This window comes from Passer montanus, unplaced genomic scaffold (assembly GCF_014805655.1).
Source record: "Passer montanus isolate IOZ18808 unplaced genomic scaffold, ASM1480565v1 scaffold26, whole genome shotgun sequence".
Classification (NCBI taxonomy): domain Eukaryota; kingdom Metazoa; phylum Chordata; class Aves; order Passeriformes; family Passeridae; genus Passer; species Passer montanus.
Genome location: NW_024367261.1, coordinates 6,094,747 through 6,110,363, shown reverse-complemented (window position 1 = coordinate 6,110,363; position 15,617 = coordinate 6,094,747). Strand labels below are relative to the sequence as shown.

Genomic DNA, 15,617 nt, shown 5'->3' with positions numbered 1-15,617 from the left:
CACAAAATCATAGCAAAAGTCAGGGCACTTTACTGGGTACTCTTCAAACGTGTGGCTATGTACAGCCTTTCAGTTTCATTACACACAGTAGGAAGTAAAGAGGAAACGCTTTCATGTGACATGCTAGTTTCAACCATTGGAAGTCAACTTCAGGAATTTTGCAATAGACTTTCCAGCTCTTTAACAAAAAAACAGCTGGAGCACAGATAAAAGGTTTAGAATTTTTTTTCCTAGGCTTTGCCACAAACACCCTCTGACCTTGGAAAAGCACAGTAATTTTATCTTCTGTAACACCACAAAAAAACTCCAAAACCTTACTTACTTGTATACAAAGTATGCAACGCATGCCTCAGTTGTCCTGTATGCTTTGTTACAGACTGTAAAGTGTCTTGCATTCAAGGGCAAAGCAGTGAAACACAAATTTTCAAAGGGAAATCTGGAGTGAATTAAAAGATTAAAAGTTAGTCCCTATAAAAATAAGTTTTCTAGTGAACACTAGAATCACTGATCTGATGAAGTATATTTGTTTTGAAGACAATACAAATAATCATTCAAACAATACAAAGTGTCTTCATGTGTTTCCATCAAACCTGCCAAACTAAGGCAGAAGAGATAAATGCCATATACATTCTACCTGCCTAAATACTACACGCTAATACAAAATAAATACAAAATTCTTGCAGAGGAGACAAGGGGCCACTGATACCTCTTATTTCTGAATCTCTTCCCATATTCTTCCTCCCACCTTCCCACTATCTTCCCTTTGACTCATGCCCTTTCTATCTTGTTATCTCAGCCACAAAAAATGTTTGGCAGACAGTTCCTAAAACTTCCTGCACTACCTGTCTGAAACCTGTCTGAATCTACCTTAAAAGTCTAAAATCTTTTCACTTTTTCTTCAGAATAGTTACTTCCATCAGTAAGCAAAATCCCAAATATCCCACTATTAATATGGTACTAGCTCATGACTTTTTGTATCTGTAGAAATATATAACATGCTCCAGTGTGCTTGATCTTGTTTTTGCCTTAAAGGTGTCTTGTGAAATGTGTTGAACAAGCTTTTTTTTTTTTCCTAGTATTTACATCTGGGTTCCTGTGCTACTGCAAATGTAATGTGCATGACCACGACATTTTAATGTTTGTCATTAATGTGTGCATAGGATTATCAGAAGGGAACTCCTTCAGGTAACACCTATTTGACAATTCCTAACTGCTAACATTTCTTCTTTTAAAATTAATGATAAGAGGCTGTACTTTGTGAAACTATTAAGTAGCCTGGTATCAATGCTTTTTATGTTACAGATTTTCTGTACCCTACTTCAGACCGTGGTCCCCCTGCAAGGCATCACCCAAAAACACTGTCAGAAAGAGTTCACAGTCTGAATTGCAGTCAGAGGGAACCAGAGGAAGAGTTTTGAAATAACACAAAAAGCAAGGCAGGAAGAAGATACAATATACCTTTGTACACAATTAAACCAGTCGGAATATTTGACATTTCTTTTTCAGCCTCCTTTCCTCCTCATCAAGAAAATGAATAGCTGCAATTCTTGACCAGCATTAACTAGTCATCACTGTTGGCTAGCCACTGGTACAAGTCATAGAGGAAGCAAAGAAGCTGAAAGAAGAGATGTTTCCCTTATGAATAACAGGGCAAGGTGCTTTTTTTATAGATGGGCCAACATAAAACATAACAACGCAAGCAAGGATGACATTGATGGCAGAAAACAAGAGAGTAGCAGTGAGTTGTGGAGGATCAGAAAGGTAGAGACAAGAAGCAGTAATCCTCCCTGCTGAAAGGTTATGGGAGAGAGATTCTCACCACAAGCTACAAGCCAGTGCAGGGACTGAACAAACAGCTGAACAGCCACAGCCAGCACCACAGGATGTTTGATGGTAACACCTAATGCCTGAAAAACACTCACAACAAAACCACACGTTTCCTTTCACTGTTTCCAGAATCGATCATTTTGTCACTTAAAAAAACCCCAACAAAATCCCCAAAACAACAACAAACTTTTTCAAGCAGATTTTATCCATTGGCTAGAACACTTTTCTAGATGCAAGAGCTCCATCCCATAAAGCACTTCTGCATCAGTTGATGTCAAACATTTTATCACAAAGCTGACAGTCCCTCCATGGCATTAAGTGAACAATTCCTCAGAGATTTCCCCCCTTTTCAGCTTTTCCTTGTTCATCCACCAACCCCTCCACCACCTGCCTCCTCCTCCCCCTCAAAAATCCTCACTGTTCAAGACAGATCTTGGAAGAACCTGTTTTAGTAATCAGGAGGGTGCTCCAATTACTTCATCATGACACAAATATTGCCAACACCTCAGATGCAGAGGTGTTCCTGGCAGAGTCTGTGTTTTGCCTTCCTCCACAATGGGAGTCACCTCAATAAAGGAAGACATTTTGCTGACATACACAACTGAGAGGAACTTTCCCTGGCATTTGTAACTGGAGCCTCAGTAACTGATTGTCCTGAAAAATGATACAAGGAAACTATTCTAGGGGGGATTAGCTCTTAGTTAGGAGATAGAAACTAAGCAGAGTGTTTGAATGCTATGAAATCAAGGAGTGCTCCACAGACCACTCTGGAAGAACAGTTCTGTGTGGATCAGCTTCCTGAAAAACAGACATAGAAGAATGCAGAGACCAGGCTCTAGAAAGCTTCTGTTTGTCTGTCTGTCTGTCACTGGAACAGTAGCCAGGCAGACAGGTTAGTGATCCCCTGACTCAGCCTCCTTGCAGTGTCACACAAAGCTTTGCCTTTTCTCAGATACAAAGTCCCAAGCTCTGCTGACAAAGTCAGCAAGGGATCAACTGTCCCTGTCCTTAGCTAGACACATTTCTCTTTTCAAAGTCTGTTTGAGCCATTTAATTATCATGAATGCTGTCTTTATCAAGCCTGCCTCCAGTCAAGTGGCAGATTCAATACTATTCAATACTGTCTGGCAGAGTAATTGAAACCCATGAAGTGTGTGCAGAACACTACTCTGCTCCCCTGAAGCTCAGATAACTCTCGAGCACTGCCTTGCCATGATTTTAGACAATGGGAAGGATTTTTGCCTTTGAGAAGCATCATGGGCTCCAGAGCTCCTCCTCTATTTCCAACTCCACTTCCAAGTGAAAACAATTAATCTTTTTTGCCAGCTTGACCCAACTGAACAAGCTGTCCTCTTTTTTATATACATCTATTTTTCAGTCCCTTCCCCATACTGACACCCACTACAAGGAAACAGTATTGTCCCATTTGTGCTCCCTGCAGCTATTCAGCCTCTTCTGGGCTGAGCTACATTTGTAAAAACTACAGTAAAACAAGAAACTGCTGACAGAGGGGTCTGGCCTGAAAGTCAAAAGGTTCACACAGCATGTTACCAACACCTGGAGTGTTGGACAAACTCTAGTCAAGTATTTTGATCATACAATTGCATTATTTGTCTTAATATCATGCACAAAACAAACCTGATGGCATCTAATGAGCTTTCCAGCTTCTCCAAATGGCAAAATCACTAATGCATACTAGCACTGAGTGTGAATTTCCAATAATATTTCCAAGAGGCAAAAAAAAGGTGATAAAAGCCCTCTGTTTCTGTACCCCATCTCCTTCAAAGAGCTGCTGAGCAAAGTGATAAACAAACATGCTACAAGGTCACCTGACAACCAGCTCTGACCAGTTATTCAGTGGTTCTTGAAGAACAAAATAAATACTGAACACTTCAAAATGAAGGTCACAGTTATTATTGACCCTAGCTTAAAAGGGGAATAGTCAATAAAATAGAAGACTACTTAGTCAAAGCTACTGCAGTAAAAAAGCACAGAAAACATTAAAGAGAGAATGCAAATTAAGAGCTGTGATAACTGGATGGTGTCTGGCATTAGCAGGCTGAAGAAAAACACACTACTGTGTAACAGATGAATCATGTCTGAAGAGAAGTGCAATTAGGACCAGCTATCACAGGATTTAACACATTATCTCATCAGACTACACCAAACAGGTTCATGAGGATCTTTGTTAAATTAAATCAGATAGATGCTGCTGGAGGAAGAAGTTATTGGTGTTCCCAGTGGCTCATTTGCAGGATAAATGCCTTTGAGATCCAGAGCACCAAACAACACTTTACCTTTTGTTTGTTTGTTTGTTTTTCCACACTGCCCATAGCTTGCTCACTAGGCTTTATTCACTCCTCTTTCTGCCTTTTTACTTTGTTTACATTACAGTGTGCAGGACAATGTTGTTAAACAATCACATTTGTGAATGTTAGAAAAAAGTATCCTTTTAAAAGGATTCAGTGGGAATCAGCAGAGGAGTTGCATACAAGGACCAAAGATAATTCCATCCCCTCCAAAACTGTGGCTTGTCAGACGAGCTTTAATTTCCCTTTTGATGCAACTACATGCCAGTCTCAATTTTAAAGATCCATTTCAGGAGAGCTACTGCCTCTGCATTCTTTTAAACTATCGTAAAGAAATATGAACACAAAAATATCTATTTTTATATCAATATTCTAAAAGCATATAAAAGGGAATCTGGCTTTGTCCTCATGATTTATACTGTCAATAGAAAGCTTTAACTAAGTTACAGTAATATCATTCAGTTGGATTTGGGGTTTTTTGTATAGCAAACATATGTGAGCTATAAATCTCAAGAAACAAAAAAAATCTATTTAGCTTTAGGCGCTTTTGTATCACCAGCAGGCTTAGGTATGCTTTCAACATTTTGTCTGTTCAATGCTAATGGCAATGGATTAGGCAGATTAGATATGCCTACCAGTGCAGTTCCCCGATAAATTACAGGCTTTCTATCCTCAGCAGGCCCTCAATAATTCCATTTTCTGTAGAAATGAAAATGTGTCTTTGGAACAAAAGAAAGCACTCAGTCTTCCAGCCATTCACAGAAAGTTTTGCTGGTATACAGCCATATGTCAAAGCATGCCTACTGTTCTGTAAGTCACTCAGGGAACAGCAGGACTAATGAAGCCTGGTTTCCTACAGAATCATGTCCTCCGTTTAGCACCCACAGTGTAATGCAGTGCCTGAGCCCTCCAGTGCAACACAGCTGTATTGCCCATGTTCCCTCACAGCAATCCTGCACAAAACCTGAACTGCGCCAACACACAGAGCTCGCCCCGAGTGTCCTCCCACAGCATTTCTCCACTGCCTCCTCTCCATGCCCTTTCCCTTCCTAGAGTCACCACACTTGTCCTTCCTCCTTCCCAGCTCCTGCCAGCCTAGTGCTCCATCTGCACTGATGGGTGACCAGCAGCAGCTGAACATAATGAACTAGACCTGAACTCTGTCTCCTCCAACCTGGCAGGAACCACTACAAGTTGGGCAGTGAGTCCAACACCATTAGAGTGAAGATGGACAGACAAAGGGATACACAGGGTGGTTGGACACACTGTGTTTTCTTTGAAAGCAGAAAATCTAGTCTCTTGAGAAGGCTGCCGAGATGCTTCTTGGTTCTCCTCAGGAAACACGTAAGCATGACAGACTTACCTGAAAATTTACCCTTCAAAATGTCCTGAGATAATTATTTTCATTGCACAACTTCTGCTTCTGGGAGTTTATTCACACAGCTAACTCAAAAGAGAGAAAATAGCCACTAAGTGTGTTACTAAGTTTTATGCACTTTATTGAAGCCAATAAGAAGCTATCTAAGAAGATCAGCGCTGCTGCCTCAGACTGAAGTTCTCAGCCTTATCTGCCACCTACAGAAAGGCCTTGGCATGACAGAAGAGGATGTGCTATGCAATTCCTCAAAAAAGATGGACTTGTGGCAAGCTGTTTGGTTTCCTCTAGCTGAGAGATATCAGACCTGTATCAGCAAGATATTTAAAAAGGTTCTGGCTACTGTGTTATAAGAGCGATCTCAATAGCAGTCAGACAGTTTTTGTGTTTGTATTTTTAAACTGTGTTATGGAGCCTAGAGCAAAATTTGCTCTAATGAGGAAATGTGCAACTGGAAAAAGTATGAACTCTTGGCAAAATGAACATGGATAGTTAGGGCAAGTCTATAGGATCCAGCCTGTCTTTGCGAATCTTTGGACAGGTTGTCCCATGAAAACTAAATAAAAAGCAAGAATGGAAAGATAGGGACACAGTCATGGGTACACTGAGAGTGTCTGTATGCTTTGCATTGGAAAAGGGGTTATTTTTTACCACCACCCACATAAAATTTCCCACTTCCAGCTAACTTCTCAGCTGAAAACTGGGAAACAACAATTTCAGATAATGGGTAGAGAGAAATGTATCTGCATACCTATCACAGAAAAGTATTTAGCTGTGATAATAGTCGCCAACGCCCACCTTCTGAGATTAAGAACAAGCTGCATTTTTATGAAAAGTTATTAACATTAATTATATTGCTTATATGGGTTACTAAATATCTGTGGGTTTTATAAACTTCATCAAAACCTTAGACCTCTTCAGCATTCCCACACCTACTGGTATACAAAGTAATGGGAATTGGTTTGGCCCCATCACTACCTTTTTCTATTGGCAGAAGTCAGGGTCTAACATTAACATTTCACTTTCTTCCCTTCCTTTTCTTTCACTGCCTCTCTACAATCCACATAGACATTACCTTTTCCTCTATAAAGAGCCAAGCTTTTGAAGAACAATATTAATATAACGTATATTAATATTAATAACAATATTAATATAAACTGAAAGAGACATTGAGGCAAATACTACTATATATGAAAGAGGATTCCCCACATTTGTTAAAATTCCCAATCCCTACATTTGTTAAAATTCCCAACAGAATTTCTTTCATCAGAAAGACAGAGTTCTAAATGTGCTTTTAATTCTTGATTTTTCTGTTGAAGATTAGGCTTAGCATAATTACTTATTTACAAAATGTAAAAATTATACATTTCATTAATTTTTCAAAATGTTTTTTACCAGCAATATAGTCAAATGTTGTCTGCAGCAAGTTTTTGCTTCAGAATTTATGTAATACAGAACAAAATTATTCTCCTTCAAAGAACCGTGTCCTCAGACAAGTTAGCATTTTAGAATTACTTGATTCTTTTAAACATAAGCCTTTATCTTTTAATAATGTGAAATACATTAATGTTTCCTATTTGTTACAACTTAGTTTCCTCCTGAAGTGCTGCAATTGTTGGCAATTATTTGGATCTTGCCCTAAAACCAAGAATTGAAAAAGCTAAAAATATTACAATTATTTCAAGTAGGAATTACATACATGTATATATTAAGTCACATTAGCAAAAACTTAGTAGAGCTAGGAAATGAGCTCAGGCTTCCCAGAATCACAGTATTTCACATTCTAGTTTTTATTCAAACAAAGTCTAGTCAAATAGAGCTAAACAAGACACAGAAGACTGAAATATTTTTTTTATTTCATTATGTTCTTTTCACTGAGAATTCAGTCTATTCAGCTTAGTGCCAACACAGGCTCTCCTTAAATCCTAGACTGCACTCATGGGATAAAGTGCTGATTATATCAAAGGAACCTTCTCATTGCCAACGTGTTTGATACCTGGCTGGCATTTTCCCTAGGCAAGTGTGTTTTGCAAGCTCTGTGTTGTAGCTCATGCTATTTTGGTTCTGTGATAGTTAGAAGCAGCAGCTGAGACAGATCCAAGACTGTCGCCTTCTAATCTAAGTCACCACATGCATCATGCTTCATCAGTGATGAAAAATAGAAATACAGCATCTGGACATGTCTTTGGCCATAGAGTGCCCAGAAGACATTTTAATGAAGTCTAATCTCCATAGCTCAAATTCACTTTGTGTGCAGCAAACTGAACTACACAGACAGTGCATTCATCCTCAAAGAAAACTGAAATTACTTTGATTCTGGTAATTGTTAGGTCTAATATTAGCAGTGTTTGGGGGAAGAAAGCTATGCTATCCTCCATGGAATCACTTCAATGCACCTCAGCAAAATAGATAAAACTAAATGCTACTGCCCTGAGGATGAGAAGAAACTAAGTATTTCTGTCCTCATTCCTCTGCCAGCAATATTTGGAAACAGCAGCAGAGCAGGGGTATAGGTAGGACAGAGGTGATAGGAGTAGGGTTATGGTAGGTGGGGAAGTTGTTGGATTGCAGTGGAGAAAGGGTGAGGATGTGAAAGAGATCTGGATGGATTCCCAAATGTCCCTAGGGAGTGGGTACCATCAAGGAGTTAGAGGGTTCTCAGAGGGGTAGAAGGTTTAGGACTAGTCAGGGACCATTTGTGCTTGTAGCAGGTTTTCTTTGCCTCCTGTCCCCCTAACCTTCCCCACGCCTCCTCACAGTCTGACCTCACTACAGCAGATGCCTCAGCCTATTGCTTTTCAACACTGTATCTTCTTTCCCTATCTTTTTCCGTGGCAGGCAAAGCACCCCAATTCCACCTCCATCACTCTTATATACCATTTTCCAAATATTCTCTTTCTCCCACTTTCCCCAAGAGCTTCTAGCATGTAAGAACAATTTAGTGAGCTTGATGGGACTTGGAGGAGAGAAAATTATAAAATGGACCACAGTGTTCTTTCCTTGCTCTCTTTGCAAGCTGTTCTGATCAGGTAACACTTCACTTAACATCAGTAAGAACTTTTTCTGACAGGGAAAGACTCCTTGTAAATTCATAGCCCCCTTTAGAACAATGGTTATTTTGAGTCACCAAGTCTCAGGAACCTAAAAGAAAAGCCAGATGGGAATAGATCATTCTGATCTTGATTTGATAAATCAAGATCAACTCTGATCACTTGATTTGATAAATCAAATAGATTGGTTCAATAGACAGTTCAAATACATCTCCTGCTCTACATCATCCTCCTCCTCATCCTCCTCCTCATCTCCACTACATCATTATATTTCTTTACTTCCAAAAATTCCACTTGAACACAGAATGTTTTGTACAGAACACCACCATCAAGGGCTAAAAATAAGTTGCATATACCTATGACGGGAAACAGTACATCAGGGCCAGGAAAACACAAGAAAGTGGGGAATATTTGACAGACAAAGAAAGTGTCTCAAGTAAAATATTACCCTGCTGCTGCCAACATTATTTAAGACAGAAAAATCTCCACTGGTTTCTAGGACATTTGTCCCACAAATAAACTATCTCTCAGCCTTTAAATAAAGTCTCACTTGCTGCTTTGATGATTGACTTGCTATTGGGAAAAAATGCCCTTTATTTTTCTAAATAAGCAGCCTACTCATTGTTCTCTACAAAGTCTACACTTGAAACAAGTGTACATTTGTGTCTATGTAAAAGCTTTACATTTGAAAGCACAGTTGTACTAATTTTGGTTCATAATTTCAGGCTTCCCTCTGACAATAAAAAATTATGCTACCTAGAGTGATGTAAATTGGGTACCATAATAACTAATTCCATTTTTAATGTCTCTCCCTTTCTCTAATATCAATTACCTTCTGCAACACCACAGTGTCCTTGAAAAACACTCAAAAAATTATGCACAAGAACCACTATACAAGGAAAAATCAAGAGGATGTATGAAAAAAAAATATATCTGACTACAAAGACTGTGTAAACCAAGACAATGAGACCACTGTTCCCCTACAGCTTACAGAGTGGTCCTCTTTCATGTTTTTTTTTCCCCATCAGCATAGAGTAGGTTTTATAAGACCTCCTCTCCCCCCAGATGGCATCAACTAACACTGGAATAAACCCACTCACTCCACACATCAGCAAGTGTAAGATGGCAAAGCCTTTTCAGGCTGCACTAGAAATTCAGACCATCTAAGAATCATTTTTGACGTTCATGAAACGTATAATGTTCAGCGCTTTTTTGAAAAGCAAGTCCAAAGTATTGAAAAACACTTCCAAAGAAGCATAGCTACATTTTACATTCACCTCTGCAGACAGCAATCACATTTATGAGATTGCAAGGCAGACTTGGGCTTCATAATACAGGGGCTATTATAAACTAACCACCATGTAAGGAAAGACACTTAAAGGTGGACAGACAAGCAGAAAGAGATATAAACCATAAACATAAGTTATCTTAAAATAAACCACTTGGAAAGGGAACTTGAAAAAATCTTTACTGCTAATCAAAAAATGTATAAAAATTTAAACCAGTAGGATGCCTACATGTAAAGGCAATGCTTCTCAAAAATTCAAACACTTGCTATGTAACAACAGGCTACATTCCTATCCTTTCAAATACACTGATTTATTTTTTCTTGAAAAAGTAAGCCTTAAACTATTCTAATGAAAACAGTGGTTTTGATTATTTAATTCAAGATACCAAAATGCCTCAGACATATTCTCGATAACAAACCTGACATTGTATTTTTTTGCTTTAGTCTAAGGAGCCCTCTAGTGCTCACTAACAGCAACCATAATATATTATTTCAAATAAGTAAGGAAATTCTTGCAAATCTCTGCCTATTAGTGCTACCAAACACCTCCAGCTAAGGGAAAAAAATGAATCTGAGGTACTGGGTGATACATCTGCATGAAGAAAGTAACTTAAATTCCATAGTTAAGACTCTTATTTGGAAAATATGTTTATGTTGCTTTCTTATAATTTTAAAGGACTCATGGGTTTAAACAACATTTCAGTCATCCACCAATAACATTCATTGATACAAGTTCATTTTTATATAGAAAAAGAGTCTTCAGTTTTCAAAATGATTCAGCTCTCTCAGTCACCACTGATGAAAGTGAGTGACTAATGAGGCACACTGCAATCATCTCCACACAGGTCTTTTTTTCCACAAAGGTTTTATTCAGGTAAGTTCATGAAGGACCACCCCATTCCATTTTAAAAAAATTAACTCACTTTAAACAAAAAACATCATGTTGTGGAGAAAAGGTGCTATTAGCTTAAGATTTCTTATTCATTCACAGCACCACTCCCTCATTTGGGTCAACAAAATTGCCCGTGGAGATAAGCTGTGAACCACACCACAACATTTCTCAGTGCTACCACAGGCTGTAGAAAAAACATATAGATAATATGGCTTCAAGTTCCCTATCCACCATCTGAGAAAGGATTTCAACCCATTTCTCCAGTGAAAAGAGCTGCAAGACAGATATAGCAATCCATAAAATTGCACAAAATTTTCTTACATTTTTTCTAGATGAAGTCTACTGATCCACTCTGTAATGTGCAATATCCTGAGTTCCTGTTCCTAGAAAAGTTTCATTTAGCAGCAGAGTACTTGTTACTGAATCTTCCAATCCCCACCAGTAACAATCACATAATGGATTTACCAGTGAAGGGTGGTTGCCAGCTATCCTAGAATTAATACCATTCCCATTTTTAAGGGGAAACTGATTCTAATCCAAGAAGCTGTAATATTAGAATGAAGTCAATACAAAATGGTAACTAATTTCCTTTTTTTATTCTAATACCAGAAATGTACTGTCACCATATGAAACACTGTTTTGTCAACTGCAGACACTGTCCAGATGTGAAAGAAAAATACATTCTCTGCACTTCAAATTTTAAAAACTACTTACATTTATGTATACTTACAAACACATGACAGTATCATACAATACTCCAAACCCAGACTCTGCAGGAAGCTTTCCAAAAAAAAAAAAAAAAAAAAAAACCTGCTAAGCCCCCCAAAGCACCAAACCTCCCCGCTAGTTTAGCTGAGGACCTATATATCTTGTATTTACTGAGGGACAGACAAAGCCTTTGGTCTTAACAACAGCAAAGTGTTGGATGTAACACTGCCACCTTAGAGACATGAAACTTGCACAGGAGATTATGAGGTTTCTTCAGCTCTCACAATTCTCCTAGACCCCAGTATGCACCGAAAATTGTCCAGGACTAAGTACTTCTACTACCTGAGCCAGGAACAGGGAATATATGTGTCCAGAGGATAACGAGATGGCAAAGATAAAACTACTGTGTTCCTTAAGTTATTACTTGTATAGACTAAATGGTTACACTGGTACTTCTACAGCACTTTAACTAGCCTTGATACAGTTCTTGAAAGTGAATTTTTAAAAGTTTTTCAACCTGCAGGATCCTTGTTGTCAGCAAGAGAGGCAATTCTTCATCTAAGAAAGAAAGCATTTTCTTTAGGGAGATAATGCAATAGATGTCAAAGTATTATGATATTTTAGTCCTGCTTCTTTCATGATTTGTAGTAGTTTTTTATATCCACAGCATGACTGCTATTGAAAAAGGGCTAGAAATGTAATGCTGCAGTGAGATAAAAGCTAATATATTAAATACTCTTACAAAAAATACTATATTTCTATAACTTCTTCATTTTTAAAAAGACTGTGCAAAAGTTTTGAGAATTAAGTTTGGTAGCAAAGACATGCCCTCTAACTAAACTGACATTCATCCTCAAGACATCATTTCAAAGTCCACCTTTAGATTTGCTTTAGTAGAATGTTATATTACGTGCAATCAAAATCACTGCTAAATTAACAGGATTAGGAGGCATAACATCTGCCTTTGTCTGAGCTCTGTTAGGCAAGCTGGACATATGAAAAGCCACATAGTGACTTCTTGTTCACTCTTCCATTAGGAAGAATATAGAATATGTAACACAGTCTTAACTCCGCTAAGTTTACTTACAGGATTCTTTCTTCAGGGACTTGAAAGGATACTTCTGTGCTGCAGTCACTGTAAGAACAAGAAGTGCAAATTATTTTAAATGTGGAATGAAAATGTTAATTCACTTAACTCAGTTACACAGGCATTTGTGCAAAAGCTTTAGAAATGTTCATAACATCCCAGCATTAGCACAAGCTGGTTATCTAAAAGTAAGTGAAATTTATGCTTCCTCTGAAATCAGTCAAATTATCTAGGGAATATAAGAAAAAGAAAAATACATTAAATCCTGTAGTGAATTTAAGTCTATGGAATTATTTTATTGAGGTCATTGATGACAAGGTCAAAGCACATACAACTAAACCAAGAAAAACAGTACCAAAGAAAACCTTGTTTTCCCAAAGGAAATTTGCTGCTACTTTACTATTATTATATTTTCCCATGTAAATTAGAGTTTAATTCTCAGTGTCCTGTTATGATTTCTCTCTTCCTGTAACCTCCATTAGAAAATTAAATGCAGCATGAAAGAAAGCAGATTGACATTAGAACAAATTAATTATGATGCTCTGACATGGGAGATTGGATTGTTTTATTATATTAATGATAATACAGATTAATTTTGAAGAACCCTACTGGTCCTAATTCACAGAAACTAGAGATGCCACAAGACTGTTTTGTTAAAACAAGCAATAATTTCCAAGGTCAGGGAAGAACTTTGTATGCCATTGTTTGACAGGAACATTTTTAAATACTTTCATGACTCAAAAACATGTTTGATGGATGCTCTCAGGTCAACTGTCACAAACATGGAGTTTCATTTTCACCCTGACATAGCCAAAACTATCAACCAATCTATCCCCTGAGAAAGACACAATATACCAAATTAATTCAACATTTTTTCTTTTCCTCCTTGACAAAAGGTCAGGATAAGGAAGAAAGCATGCACTACAGATCCTTATTGAGAGATGACTCTGCAAAGGTCAACTCAAGTAAGCAAGCATATTTTCTTCATCTGAAAACTGAAAACCATAGCATGAATACACATCTTCTGTAAACGCTTTAAAAATAACTGTAATTCTGTAGTTGCAAAGGTTACAAGTGCTTCTGTCTTCATCTTTTAATAGTACATTGAACAAAAATAATTTGCAAGCTGCAACTTCACACTTTCTGTTCCACGTTGGATTAATGACCTATTTTTCTTTTCCACTTCTCAGAGAGATTTCAGAAACGAACGCATTTTCCTTCTGCAATCGAAAAGGTTTATGGATCTCATAAGACTTTACACTGATCTCTTCAAATGCCTGTTAACATTACATGTGAAAGACAAGGAGATTTATATATTTGCCTGAGATGCTTTCAACTCATTTCAAGTGAAATAAAAGTCTGACATTAAAAGTTTTACAACTGTTTCATGTAAAGTCAAGTATGAACTGAGCTCCTAGTTGAAACTAAAGCTCCTTCAAATTCTGTGGAACCCAGAACAAAGCAGGAAGCTGCTGCACAATGGCAGTACATACTACAGCCACCATCCTGATTGGCAAAATCAGTTTGTATCCCTCTACTCAATGTTCACTTCCAGCTATGAAAGCTTTAAAGAGAGCAGCCACCAGTTCTTCAAAGGCCTCACATTGGAAACTGACTGAATTATACAGAATCAAGAACAGTGTGACATTAAAATTCAGCACTTCAGAGCAAATCGCAATAGTGAACAACCAGAAAAGCAGCCAAACTCTTGGACCTTCCAGAGGCAGCTGGAGTGCTCACCTCTCAGCAGTGGCTGCTCTCCTGGTCCAGCAGGACAGTTCTGAGCACATGTCCAGCAGTTGCCTTCTGCTGTGCACAGACTTTAGACAAGTACAGTTTTGATTCCCTGCATTTACAGCATTGTCCCTCATGGTAACATACCACATGATAAGCAATGTTTGGAATATAAATCCCCAATATTTAAATAACATTATGAAACCTGTTTTTAAGCAGTTATTATGTCTGTAATTGTACTTCCTACAAAAATACACTCAAACTTTTAGGATGCCTTCAAAGCTTAAATTTACCAACATTGACATAATAAAAAAGAAAATAATGTGCTAGAACTCAGCTCCATATATTAGAACCAGCAAGTTTTCTCTTCTAAAATAAACCTAATTGGGAAGGCAACAGGATTTGGGAGTTTTTAAAAGAGTTCTTTGTAGAAGTCTTTATATACATTTAACTATTCATTTAATGAAGAAGTAGCAGGGGGAAAACCAACTGTTCTGTAAAATTGTCCAGCTCCACAAAGCTTCACTGTGTACTTTAATATCTGTGGCTCACATGGCATTGTTGAGCCCTCTCTTTAGGTACTGGGAACTGCTCTAAGGTCTTCCTGGAGCCTTTTTCAGGCTGAACTACCCCAACTCTCTCAGCCTAGCCTCATATGGAAGGTGCTCCAGGCCTCTGATAGTCTTCATGGCCTTCCACTGGACTTGCTCCAACAGATCCATGTCTTTCTTATGCTGGGGGCCCCAAAGCTGGACACAGCACTCCAGGTGGGGTCTCACCAGAGCAGAACAGAGGGGCAGAATCCCCTTCCTCAACATGCATCATGCTTCTTTTGATGCAGCCCAGAGTGCAACAGGCTTTCATATTCAATTTTTCATCCAGCAATTCCCCCGAGACCCTCTCTACAGGGCTGTTCTCAATCCACTCATTGCCCGGTCTGTATCCATGTTTGGAATTGCCCCAACCCAGGCACAGGACCTTGCACTTGGCCTTGATGAACTTCATGAGGTTTGCACACTCCCACCTCTCAAGCCTGTCCAGGTTCCTCTGGTCCCTTCCCTCCAGCCTGTCGACCTCACCACACAGCTTGGTGTCATCAACAAACTTACTGAGTTGGTGCTGCTTGTACTACTGAAGTACAGGCAGTAGTCCTAACCCTAAAACAATGTTAGTGAACAAACAACCCACTGTTTTCTCAGAACACATCCCCCTTTCCCTTGCTAATGTCATCAGGTTGTCTGAGTTGAGCTTGAGCTAACAGCTTTATATCCCAAACTCTTCTGTCAGAGGGCCAAGGGAAGAGAACGGAGAATGAATAGGCAAATGACAAGTGGTGCTTGGTGGCAC

General features: G+C 38.5%; 1 protein-coding gene across 1 annotated transcript in view; it reads right to left on the bottom strand.

Annotated features, from left to right (window-relative positions):
• RNF144B (ring finger protein 144B) overlaps positions 1–15,617 on the bottom strand; it is an 85,946-nt gene that overhangs the window by 59,097 nt on the left and 11,232 nt on the right. Inside the window, exon 2 of the mRNA XM_039712050.1 lies at positions 12,537–12,584. The gene's annotated coding sequence lies outside the window, so the exon portion shown is untranslated. The remainder of the gene's footprint in view (positions 1–12,536; positions 12,585–15,617) is intronic.